The sequence below is a fragment of the Odocoileus virginianus genome, chromosome 23, assembly GCF_023699985.2.
Source record: "Odocoileus virginianus isolate 20LAN1187 ecotype Illinois chromosome 23, Ovbor_1.2, whole genome shotgun sequence".
Lineage (NCBI taxonomy): Eukaryota > Metazoa > Chordata > Mammalia > Artiodactyla > Cervidae > Odocoileus > Odocoileus virginianus.
The window spans coordinates 24,473,415-24,486,942 of record NC_069696.1 but is presented as its reverse complement, the minus strand read 5'-3'; the positions used below and the strand labels follow the sequence as shown (position 1 = coordinate 24,486,942).

Below are 13,528 nucleotides of genomic sequence, written 5' to 3'. Positions count from 1 at the left end.
GATCAAAGGAGCATCAGTTTTTCTATAACATTTATGTACAAGGATGTTCTGATGCAATTCATGCATTACAGAAAAGCTGAAACATCACATAAATTCTGCATTTGTGTATGCATGAGCACATCCATAAGAAAGCCTAGGTGAGTGCAGAAACTGCACCTGGTGATGTTGACATCGAGGCACACACGAATGGCACACCTGCCACCCTCAAATGTCCAGCAGCTACTTCAGTTCATTGTCTGTTTTATGAAACACACCCATCCACAGGCAGTGATATGACTGTCTAATTTCACATCTCTCTACTTTCAACACTTCCCAATAATTCACAAGCTGAAACCTCTCCAATGTCCATTTCCACAAGCAAACTGCAGGTCTTTTTCAACGCAAAGTGTATTTGTAGTACTTTTTTTTTCCCTAAGCATTTAACATGTGTGAAACTATGTTATGTCTTTCACTAGGCTCCTATCTTTATTTGTTTAATTAATTAGGCTGCAGATTGTTAGTTGAAGCCTATGGGATCTAGTTCCCCAACCAGGGATGGAACCCAGGCCTCATGCATTAGGAGTATGGAGTCTTAACCACCAGACCACCAGGGATGTCCTCCTATTTTTAATTTTATGTGTCACTAACGAGGTTTTTGAGGACTATGCTCCTAAACCCATTTTCCACAAAAGCCCCACACTTTCACTGTCCGAGTTTGCAGAGGGAGATGATTTTTAGGAAGACGTGTGCTGTGTTACTAAATTACGAATTAACATACCTCTGTGCTACTAAAAACGCATCTGAAGTTTTACTAGACAAGGCATTATTTTTTAAATCCTTGCCTGAGATTTTATGCTCTTCATGACTGAAAAGGAAAAATTGAAAAGATATGATTTTATATAGATCTGTTGTTTCTAGAGGAATGCTTATAAAGAAGGGATAAAATTCAGGTCTTGATATAAAACATCCTTATACTCACAGAACAAACTAGTCCCCATTTTGTCTCTGACTTATTGTGGCATAACAGTAGAGCTAAACTTTTCTAAATATAAGTGCAGGTATTCACCTCCATCTAATTCTTACTTCCAGACTTCTGTCTGAGATGGTTTAATGTGTAAGCTCAGACTAATGGTTTTTCAACTGCGCTAAACTGCTTCAGCTCTGTCTGACTCTTTGTGACCAGATGGACTGTAGCCTGCCAGGCTCCTCTGACCACGGGATTCTCCAGGCAAGAATACTGGAGTGAGGTGCCATGTCTTCCTCCAGGGGATCTTCCGGACCCAGGGGTCAAACCCTTGTCTCCTAAGCCTCCTCCATTGGCAGTGGGGTTCTTTACCACTAGCACCACCTGGGAAGCCCTGGGAATAATTTTTATCTCCCAAGGGACATTGGGAAATGTGTGGTAAGGTGTCTGGTTTTACATATATGTTATTGAAGTATAGTTGATTTACAATGATGTGTTCATTTCTGCTATATGGCAAAGTGACTCAGTTATGCATTATATATTCTCTTTTTAATAACATTGAAATTTAATTTAATTAATTAAAATAATTAATTAAAATAATTAATTTTAAATTATTCTTTTTAATATTCTTTTCCATTAGGTTTATCCTGGACCTTGAATATAGTTCCCTGTGCTATACGGTAGACCTTGTTGTATACATCCACTGTCTGGTAGCACTTTTTGAACGTTACAACTAGGGCTCGTATGTAGTGAGTAGAGGCCAGGATGCTGCTCAACACCTTAGAACTTGCAGGAGAATTTTTCACAGGGAAACAAGTATCCAGCCCCAAATATCAATATGCTGAGGCTGGGTGACTTCCAGGAGGGCTTGCACCAGGGGGCAGGCACCTTCCAGGATTGCCGCTGCCAGTGCCCTGGTCCCTGCAGTGAGCCGCTGTCAACCCACACCTCTGCACTTTCCAACACCAGCAGGGGGACATGGGTTCGATCCCCGGCTGGGGAACTGGGACTGAACATACCGCAGAGCAACTAAGCCCAAGCACTGCAACTACTCAGCCCACAAACCACAACTACAGAGTCCGTGCACCACAAGGAAGGATCCTACCTGATGCAATGAAGGTGCCATGTGCTACAACTAAGACCCAAGGCATTTAATACATAAATAAATATTTTTAAAAAAACAGTGCTGAGGTTAATTAAACCCTAAGTGAAGACCATCGTTGCTCTCTAACAATAAACTCTACCACATAAGCCAGGTGTATTACTTCTGTGGGTTCACTGTACCTGTCCATGTCTCAGCTGCCTCACAGCTAGGGAACAGCAGCTATGTCACATGTTGTTTGTCTATTTGTTCAGAACTGTCCTCGGTACCTGGGGATGGCCATGAACAAAACGTAAAAATCACTGCCCTTGTGGAACCTACTTTCTAGTGGGGATGTTTATGAAGATTAAATGAGTAAAGAGTATAAACATGGCCAGGAACAGACAAGCCCTTGAAGACATTTATTTTTGTTATGAACTACAGGAATTGAGCATATGTTGGTGTCATCAGACAACTTGTTAGGTTCAATAACCTATTTAAACTGAAACAGTTCAAATGAACATGCAACCCGAAAAATGTCAAAAACTCATGTTATCCCCACTAGTCAGTATTTACTGTCAAAGAATAAAGGTGTGATCTCTCGTGGCGCTCATGTTTCTGGTCACGATATTCCTAATATTTCCAAAAACAGAAAATAGAGGAGAAAAGTCATTCTAATACAAAAGCTCCAAGGAGACAGTAGCTATGTTTTTAAGGCAGTATTCGAGAAGGTTTTTAAATAATGACAAACAAAACTTTAAAAAAATGGACTCTGCTATTCTGGAGAGTTTATGACTGAATGAAATAGGTCATATCCAGGAGCTCATTCTGAGGATCACGCTCTATCAAAGACCCATGTAAAGGATCAAATCTGTGGCACTTTTAGAAAAGATATCAACAAATTGAGAAACAGCAACACAAATTGCTTGTTCTTCGGCATTATGCCCTCTTCACTCTTTATTACTAGACATTTAATCATTTACTAGAATTTACATGAAAGATCTGCTTAATTCCAACCCCTATGGAACTATTTCACTCAATGATAATTGGATTTTAAAAGATCTTTAGATGAATAAATCCATGTGTGTATAAAATGGCATATTTCCATCAAATTATACAAAAAACAAATTAAATGACAAATCTACTGGAGATGGAGTAGAAATTCATTATTCTGCCTTATTCCTTTTCAGATTGTATTTGTGAACCAAACAAGGCCTCATGAAGGTTATTGTAAAGCCATTCTGAGCTTTACATCAAAAGGGAAAGCTGATAAACTACAATGGTTCCTATAACCCATTTATGGAAACAATTTAATGGGTTAGAATCAACTCTAAGTGGCAGGTGCTGTTATACGAAGAGTAATTTAGGCTGTATGGCAGCACTCTGAAGACTGGGGATGCTGGTGTTTATGTCCATTTCCAGGCTTGCTAGAGAAAGCCATTTTTTGGTTCAGTCTACCCTGCTGGTCTGTTCTCAGCAGGACACTAATGAGGGAGGACGTCAATCAAGGATATCCCCAAGGAAACAATCCCCCATACACTAAACAGATGCCTGAAATGTCCATTTCAAATATAAACCCCAATAAAATTATGGGTTTAGAAAGAGGAAGAAAGATGTCTGCTAACACGGTGTTTAAATTTTTGAGTATAATGATGAAAGGCAGTAACACTGAAAGAACTTTCATTCTTAATGGAGTGATTATTTCAAGATATACAAGACAAAACATGAAATGTTTAGCACAGCTATGAACTGAAAAATGAAATTCAGTTTTTTAGAAAGTTTATTTATTTATTTTTACTCAAAGGCTAGTTGCTTTACAATGTTGTCTTGGTTTCTGCCATATATCAACATGAATCAGTCATAGGTAATTTGATTTTAAAACTCCTATAATCCAACATTAAGGCTACAACTTTGCAACCTTTGTTGAGTGTAAATGTAAATTTTGCATCAGGTATTTATAAACAGGTGAAATACCCTCACATTAAGTCCTTTAAAACATTAGGATCTGTCTGATTTTTGCAAAAATTAATATAGCACTGAGAGTACTAGATTGAAAAATTAAAATGAATCAGTACAGTACACGGTGTATATTCTTTAAACCAAATATGGAAAGAAGCTATTTTAGATTTAAAAATAAGAACATTTAAGATTCCAAGGAGATATGATTATTCATGATTGTATAATATGGCAATACTGACTGGTCTATCCTGTTGAGCTGGGCATCTGACCAGTCCCAAACTGGCTGCAGTGGTCCCAAACATCACATGCAGACCACAGAGTCTATAAGTGAAAGGAAAGTCTCCGCATACACTATTCCTTTTCAAGAGGTTTCTCAAGAACTCCCTGGCCATCCTTGTCTAGACTCTCATTGGCCAGATATATGTGTCAAAAGGGCTTCCCAAGTGGCTCAGTGGTAAAGAATCTGCCTGCCAAAGCAAGAGATGTGGGTTTGATCCTTGGGTTGGGACGATCCCCTGGAAGGGGAAAGGTCAACCCACTCTAGTGTGTTGAAGAATCTTATGGACAGAGGAGGCTGGCAGGCTACAGTCCATAGGGTTGCAGAGTCTGACACGACTGAAGCACTTAGCACCCACACATGCATACAAATGAGATCACATAGTATTTGCCTTTCTTGGACTTGTTTCACTTAGCATAAATGCCCTCATGGTCCATCCATGTTGTTTCAAACGGGAATATTCCACTGTGTGCATATGTATATGTACGTACATACAAACTATATTTTCTTTATCCATTCATTCACTGATGGACACCTCAGTTATTTCCCTCTCTTGGCTATTATAAACTATGCTGCAATGATCTGGGGTGGGTGGCAGTGCAGACAGCTTTTTGAATTAGTGTTTTTGTTTCCTTTGGATAAATACCCAGAAGGACCTGTTAGATGGACATCGGTGATTCTATTTTTAACTTTTTGAGGAACCTCCATACTGTTTCCCACAGTGGCTGCACCAACTTACATTCCCACTAATATGCACTGAGGGTTCTCTTTTCTCCACATCCTAACCAACACTCACCTCTTAAAACAAGTGATGATAGTGCTTCTAACAGGTTTGACTTGCATTTCCCTGTTGAGCACATGTTCATGTACGTGTTGGTCATCTGTATGTCTTCTTTGGAAAAACATCTCTTCAGACCCTCTGCCGATATTTTTAACTCAATGTTTTTTTGTGTTTTTTTTGGTTTTTTTTTGCCACTGAGTGGTACGAGTTCTTTATACATTTTAGATATTACTCCTTATCAGACACATGACTTGCTAATATTTTCTCCCACTGGGTAGACTGCCTTTTCATTTTATTGATGGTTCCCTTTATTATGCAGTTAATCCCACTTGCTTATTTTGCTTTTGTTGCTGTTTTCTTTGGTGTTAGGAAAAGATTTTTTTTTTTTTTTAACGTTTTGGCCATTAATAACTATGTACTGGCTACTTCTTAGTATTGCAATTCTCCCCACGGGAATATTTGTTTTAGTGATTTTTTTTTTTAATACTTTGGCTTCATGAGTGACTCCAATGATTGCTTTACTACAAAACCCATTCTTTTTTTCAACTTAGGAAATAAATATTGAAATTGCTAACATCAATAACGAAAGATTGAGGGCAGGAAGAGAACGGGACAACAGAGCATGAGATGGTTGGATGGCATCACTGACTCAATGGACGTGAGCTGGAGTAAACTCCATGAGTTGGTGATGGACAAGGAGGCCTGGCGTGCTGCAGTCCATGGGGTTGCAAAGAGTCGGACATGACTGAGCGACTGAACTGAACTGAATAGCCAGTAATTTGTCTGAGTGACATGTCGGACAGAGAGGAGTTTACTAGGTAGTGTTTTATACGTGTACCAGTGGTAAGAAGGTTGAAAATCTATCAACTATGAACAAAGTATATATTTTAGAAAACTCTATCCCACAGAAGAGATTTTGGTTGTCTCTTATTAAATTCAGCTGCAAACCCCCATTTGTGTGATTCGCTCAGCATCATGTATTTCCCTTATGGGAGAGAAAGAAGGATTTAATTTAGTCTAAGAAAAATAGGATATCATAGTGGTTTGGCAGTTCTTTCTGCAACCCTGTCAAGAAGCCAGCATCATGACTTGGACTTTTACAAGGGCTGAGACCTTAAAACGTGCCTCATACCCACAATGATGTTAGGCTGGAGCAAGGCAGAGAGATGTACGGACTATGGAAGTGATTGTATTTCTCAAATTTAGGTACCAAACCAAACAGCAAACAGCTCAGATATGCATGGACAACTCTTCAATATCCTTCCACTCCAACCAAAAAGAATACTCAATGTACATTCTCAATGTGGCCTTGGTTTCATTATACTATCAGACAATTATACTTTTCAACTTGTTTTAAAATTGAAGAGCTTTGCAAACTATCATATATAGGATGGATAAACAACAAGGTCCTACTGTAGAACACAGGGAACTATATTTAATATCTTGTGATAACCCATAATGGAAAAGAATGTATAACTGGATATAAATGAATCACTTGGCTGTATAGTAGATATTAACAACATTGTAAGTCAACTATACTTCAGTTAAAAAAAAAAAACTGAAGTGCCTTTGCCAATAGAAATTATGATGCTATATGTGTCACTCTGAGACTCAGTCTCAAATGAGATTTAAAAACCATGTCTGAAGCAGTGACTTTAGTTATTAAATATGATTTTTATTTATTAGTTATTAAATCAATTGGGTCTATGGTGGTCCAGAGTAATTTTTAAAACACTGTTACATGTAAAGTTGATTAATGTCTTATGTAGATAACTATTTGGATTTATTTTCCTTTAAATAAAAAGGAAAAAAATGCTATGCTGAAATCTGACTACCACAATGACTGTTTCTGCAATTTATTTTTAAACTGAAAATATGCTGGCATGGAAAATTATGCCTGCAATTAAAGGCAGTGTTTTAAGAACAAAAGAAAACACTGAAAGTGCCATGCCTTTTCTTGATAGAAATGGAATTTTTGAGCCTCAGTTATGTGAATAACCACCGAGTTAGCAATCTAAAAGATTGCAATTTTTTTTCTTTTGCGAAACATGTAAAGTATACATTTCCTTTCCCCACATTTAGTTCTAAATGCCATTTGCCTTTAACTTCGAACTAACTGCTTCCAGACGTCCTGCTAAAACCTCAGTGATTCATTTACCCACATCTCCAAATTTTCCTTCCAGCCTTAACCCTTTATATCCTCTCCTTCCTCCTCCTATCATTCAGGAAAAGGAGCATCTCAGATTTCTTGGGGGCTTGGAGTGGGGAGGGGGTACAGAACAAAGGATGCACCCTCTCTGATCCACACTCCCAACAAGAAATATAAAAATCAGCACCTAAATAGCAACCACCGTGTGACATCACTGAGCGCAGCTCACACTCTCCATCTGAGCCTGCTGCACTGGAAACTTGACCAACAATCCTTACACAGCCCCTCCGAGGTAAGCATTACAGTCTTCACTCTACATGTGAATAAACTGAGGCTCACAGCCTCACTTTTGTTCTCCATGTGTCAGCAGCCACATGGAGACCTGGTCCCCAAAGCTCCAGTTCTGTCTTTTTCAGTCTCCTTTTCCCTGCTTTCAACAGCTGCCCCTTCTTGACTCATCATGGCCAGTGAGACTTCTCAGTTCTGCTTCACATCTTCTCCCAGGTTTCTGCTCAATGGTAACTAAAACACAACACAACACATCACATCACAACACTACCCTTTCCTTGCACACACCGTGGACACGCACCCTCCTTCGCCTTCTCATGTCTCACTGCCTAGCATCACCCCAAGGCTATACCCATCTGAAGCACAGTAATGAAACCTTTACTGATTCCAATGGAATTTTAAACCCAGTGTTTCTTTTCCATCTTCTTATTCTCTACGGCTTTGCAATCATTCTCCATTCTCAGTTGCTCAGACAACATTATCACAATGTAAATGTAACCTCACATTTCCCTGATTATAGGTCCCAAAGAATTTTAGCACAAATAACATCAATAGTAAACAATAGGATTTTTACAAAAGCACCCAACAGGAATTGAAAACTTTGCTTTTCCCACTGGGAAAATAGGAGTATGATGTAGCGCTGCAAGTACAAAGCTGAAAGCATTATTATAGGCTAGAACAAAATAAAGGAAAAAAATTCAAAATATGAGATTCACATACAAATTCATTTGTTTTAGTTTTTGCATTTACAGATAATTTCTACATCATCTTCTAAAAAAAAACTTCCTAAATAAAACCAACATACTAATTTAGAATCTACAAAATAAATTTGACAATAGACTTTAAATAATTTTAGAATTAGAGAATTCAATTAACACCATGCTAGTTATGAACAAAATGAACCCAGCATGCTAGTAACTGTTATCCATTCTGAGTTTTATGGGACAGGTACATTTTAGACCACTTAATAAATCACATTATAAATAAAAATGCTTAAAATAATTTAGATAATTGTCTCACTTGGAAGTCATCTGAGTGATTCTTAAGAAGCTTTTAAATAGGAAGATTAAATGACACTTTATGATTAAAACAGAAAAATGGCTCTTAGAATGTACAAGCTAATCCACCAGAGTCATTTTCTGTCATGCACTCAAGAATCAAGTGACATTTCTGGTCGCTATCCAGAAATTACCCTACGTAAGAAGCTCGCTAATGGCATCTCCATCACTGCCTTAGTCTAGGCTCTTAAGTCTCCCAAGGCCCTTAACAACATCCGAATTCATCTCATTATAATCAGGATATCCCCCATTTAGAGCATCCTCCACTGAACCTCAACTTCCTTCTATTAAACAAGCAACTGAAACCAAAACAACAACAAACCTTATTCCAGAAGGCTTTTGAAAGGATCAAGTACCTAAGCACCACCATACGTTACCTAATAAAGCCCTCACTAAATAGTAAATAGCTGAACTTGAATATGACATGTGGACACAAGGTGGGTGGAAGGGGAGGGCGGGACAAACTGGGAGAGGAGGATTGACATATATGTGCTGTGCTTAGCTGCTCGGTCGTGTCTGATTCTTTGTGACCCCATGGACTGAGGACCGCCAGGCTCCACTGTCCGTAGGGATACTCCAGGCAAGGATACTGCAGTGGGTTGCTATGCCCTCCCTCTAGGGGCTCTTCCCAACCCAGGGATCCAACCCAGGTCTCCTGCATTGCAGGCAGGTTCTTTACAGCCTGAGCCACCAGGGGAGCCCAAAATACTGGAGTGGGCAGGCTTTCTCTTCTCCAGGAAATCTTCTGATCCAGGAATCGAACCAGGGTCTCCTGCATCGCAGGCAGATTCTTTACCAGCTGAGTTACCAGGGAAGCCCATATCTATTTCACTCCTGTATGTAAAGCAGATAGCTGGTGGGAAGCTGCTCTCTAGCACATAGAGCTCAGCGTGGTGCTCTGTCATGACCTAGAGGGGTTAGTGGGGGGTGAAGGTTCAAGAGGGAGGGTATATATGTATACACATAGCTGATCGACTTTGTTCTACAGCAGGAACACCCACAATATTGTAAAGCAATTATATCCCAATTTAAAGAAATACATAATAAACATGAATGTGCTAGCAGAGTGAGGTTTCCTGAAGAGAAGTCAAATTATGTCACATCCTTGCTTTAAAAAGTTGTTGGCTCTCTGCCCTATGTTTAATGTGAAGTACAGCTATAATTTAATGAATGAGGAACCTGATAAGTTGATCAAAATTAAAGTTCACTGTTGAATGATCTATGTAAAAAGTCAAAGAGTAAAAATGATCACAGGGTATATACTCCAGCAATTTCAAAGAATGTTTATTTGAAAAAGTAGTCATTTATTTAAAAAAACTATTAATTACAAAAGTCTAATGGAGTTTTAAAATAAAACTAAGCAGAATTCCAACTTAGGAACGTGTCAGCAGTCAGAAATACTTTTAGCATTAAAGAGCAGTATTGTGGCATAACACACACACACACACACACACACACACACACACACCCCTAAAATTTCCCTAATTCAGACAACTCTATTGCTCCCTAATGAATGCTAATTAGTAATGTTTTATTGTAACATGTATTAAATGGAGGATTACTATACCCCTGGGAAGGAAGCGAACAACAAATTAGAAAAAGCAGAATTTAAGCACCATGTCCTTTGTTTTTTTGGGTGGTTATACACTACTTTAAAAAGCTAACCTAGTTCTAAATAGGTTGCAAAAGACATCCAATTATTATAGGTGAAACATTCTTCCCAACAGAATCAGGCGAAGTTTTTCAAATTAGGAAAAAAATTAGTAATTATTGAATTTGACTATTCTTCATTCATTATTTTCTTACTGCATTCAAGAATAAAAAGGAAGCTACTGGTAAGTCAAATGATACCCCTATGCCACAAAGACATTTTAAGAAATGGTATGCCTTCAAAAATGGTTGTATTTTCTGTGTAACTTAAATATTTTCACTCACTCAGTATGAGACAGGCACTGGTGACGCTTGGCCTTAACGATATTCTTACAAACAAATAGGAGGAGTAATTAACCAAAAATGAGCCTGATTCGGGGCTGATCTTGCTTAGTTAGAAAGGGGAAGAGCCGAGATGGTGGCCCAGAAGTGTATGCCACTTGAATTGAGCCTCCATGGGATCAGCAAGAATATTCAGATGTGACCAGAGTTTAGCACAGATGGAAGGGAGGGGGCACAGAAATGTGACTGAAAATCCAGGCTTTGAGCGACAATATATTTATATATGATTTCCAAGTGGCGCAGTGGTAAAGAATCTGTCTGCCAATGAAGGAGACGCAAGAGATGTGAGTTCAACCCCTGGGGAGGGAAGATCCCCTGGAGAAGGAAATGCCAACCCACTCCACTATTCTTGCCTGGAGAACTGCACAGACAGAGGATTCTGGTGGGCTACAGTCCATAGGGTGGTGAAGAGTCAGACATGACTGAGCACACACACACACATTTATATATAAAATTTCTATTATGTAATTTTGAAGCAGTATATTTATTCCACTGTTAGGTTCTCTGTCACTTCAGTGTCAAAGGAATGCATCTTTTTAAACTCTGAAAAGGTCCAAAGAGTAATGCACTTATGTGATGCACACAGCACTTTAATTAAGGCTCTGTTTTTGTCAGCAAATCATTATCCCTAAGTACTGAGAAATTTCTCACTTACAGATGAGGCAGAAGTTGGACAAAGATCTGACCCAGAATAGCAGGCAGGGCCCACTTCCTGCAGCAGAGACCCAGACACAGGAGCAGCGCTGGCAGTGAACTCCGATGGCCGTTGGCAGGCCACTGTGACGGCCGAGTGCTACTCAGGATGTGCTTCCTTCTAACAGTGTGAAGCCACGGCACGCTACTAGATGGTTAGGATAACTAGTAGGTTTTCATCATCACAGTAAAGATGAAAACTCTAAGGCAAGGCTCAAGATATTCCCCTCATTCATTTAACTTGTGTAATCATTTATTCATGCTCAAACCTTCATTAAACATCTATTATGCATGAAGTTTTGTACTCTCCACCACTATGAAACAAAAATATAGTTCAAGACTATAATGGGCTTCAGAATACTGTTCCATCTGAGTTGACCAAGCCAAATCTCAAATGTGAAGAATACCACAATCATATTTTACCACCAGGCTTCAGTATTGTTTGGAATGACTTCCTCAAAGAACACTGTATTCATGAACAGACAAGCACTTTATTCCCAGTGCTTTAGAGTTAAGTCAGGCTTTTATGTCAATTTCAGGTTATCCCCCTGACCCCCACCCCAAGCTCTGCTCATCCTCCCTTCTTTTGTCAGATTTAATTTCCTGTTCATACAAAAAAGTTAAAGTAGCTTCTCTTCACTTGAACTCTAGTGGCATTTAGGCCAGTGACCTCTGAGGTCATAATGCCTCAAAAACATCATTGTTAAGAATGCATACCCAATATGTTTCAATTTATCGTTACTACAGTAACTTACTGATTAGAATATAAGCTATTTTAAAACCATGTTAAAATAGTTTAAGTAGATTTGAGATAAATTTTAAAAGCAATAAAAATATTAATGAGTTCTCTATATACTTAAAGCTTCTAGACTGGGGCAGAATTTGAAAATTCTACAACTTATGGAAAAAACTGGATCTTGAATTAAGCCTGTCAAGTCAAACAAAATGAAGCTGAAACCCCACTTCTATATCTCTCTGTTTCTAAAAATATAGAAGTATAATGTATTAGGAGTCATAATAAGGCAGTTATTGATATTTTTGTATATCCGCATATAAAAAACTGAGTTTGATCATTTCCTCTCAATAACTATCCTATTCATGTAAAAAAAAAAAAGTGCAAAGAGTCTCATTCTTTATTTGCTTCAAAAAACTGATGTGAAAATATTCAACATTATCTATAAAGAATTTCTATATTGTGTTTTCCTCAACTAGACATACAAAGTAAAAAGTGACTGTTCTTTAACAGAAAACTGTTTGAAAATTCTCCAAAAAACCTTGAAATAACAAGGCTGCCATCGAACTTGCAAGAGAAGAATTATGCCAGAAATGATAAAGCCTAAGATTTTAAAGGCTTCAGTTTATTCTATATAAACAGTATGAAATAAAAATAATGTCACTCCTTCACTCAAAAGGGAGGGGGAGTAAAGCAAAATATAGTTACTCAGACACACACACACACTTTCACCCAACCTTCTGAAACTAATGATTTCAAAACTAACTCAATTTCTATAGTGTAATTCAAAGACATGAATTAATATTGCAAAAAGAAATCAATCTTTAAAAGGCATGTTGCCATTCTTTATAATCAAAGGCACTAGTAACTTACTGCTCTTAAATTTTAGGCTCATAAATGAGATTCCTATTTTGAATCACATTGCTGACATAACCCCAAATAATTAATTAAAGAGCTGCTTCAGCCAATTGTTAATTAATTCAGACTAGTAATATACTTTTTAATAAAAGTATTATGTAACGAGTACTGTTAACATCTCCAAAGGAACTTCTGAGAATTATTCATTTCTTTCTTGTGAAGTGAGAAACAAAAAATCAAGTTTCTCCTCTGAATAAGTTAAAAAAAAAAACAAATAAATGAAAATCTTTAGGTTTTCAAGCAATTTGCAACCACTGTGCTTTTATGTAGCTTCAAGTTAAGGACAGACCAAAAGGAAGATTACATCTTCAAATGCTCAAGTCATTTGAAAAAACCTCACAGTGTATTTACATTTCTCTAAGAATACAATATTTCAGTTATAGAAATATCTACAATACGTAAATCCTGGCACTGGGGCTCTAAGGCTTACTTACCACAGGCTCATTAACTGAGAAAAGAACTACTGCTCATTTAGCCATCAGCTATTTATTATTACACATTAAAGTAACAAGCATTACTCACCAGCCTCCGTCAAGATGACATTCAACTACAGGCAGAGGGGATACTGGAAGGAGAAGCAGACTCTGACTCTGCTGCTTTGTCTTGAGCGGCTCCCAAACGAGCGCCCCGGGGACCAAGCCCTCAGGAAGTGCACT

General features: G+C 38.1%; 1 protein-coding gene across 24 annotated transcripts in view; it reads right to left on the bottom strand.

The window, feature by feature from the left end:
* PLEKHA5 (pleckstrin homology domain containing A5) overlaps positions 1–13,528 on the bottom strand; it is a 251,395-nt gene that overhangs the window by 107,797 nt on the left and 130,070 nt on the right. The window contains exon 1 of one of the 24 annotated variants that reach the window (XM_070453701.1): positions 13,395–13,514. The exons of the other annotated variants lie outside the window; for them this stretch is intronic. The gene's annotated coding sequence lies outside the window, so the exon portion shown is untranslated. Of the gene's footprint in view, positions 1–13,394; positions 13,515–13,528 lie in introns of those variants that run through there. 24 annotated transcript variants of the gene reach the window in all.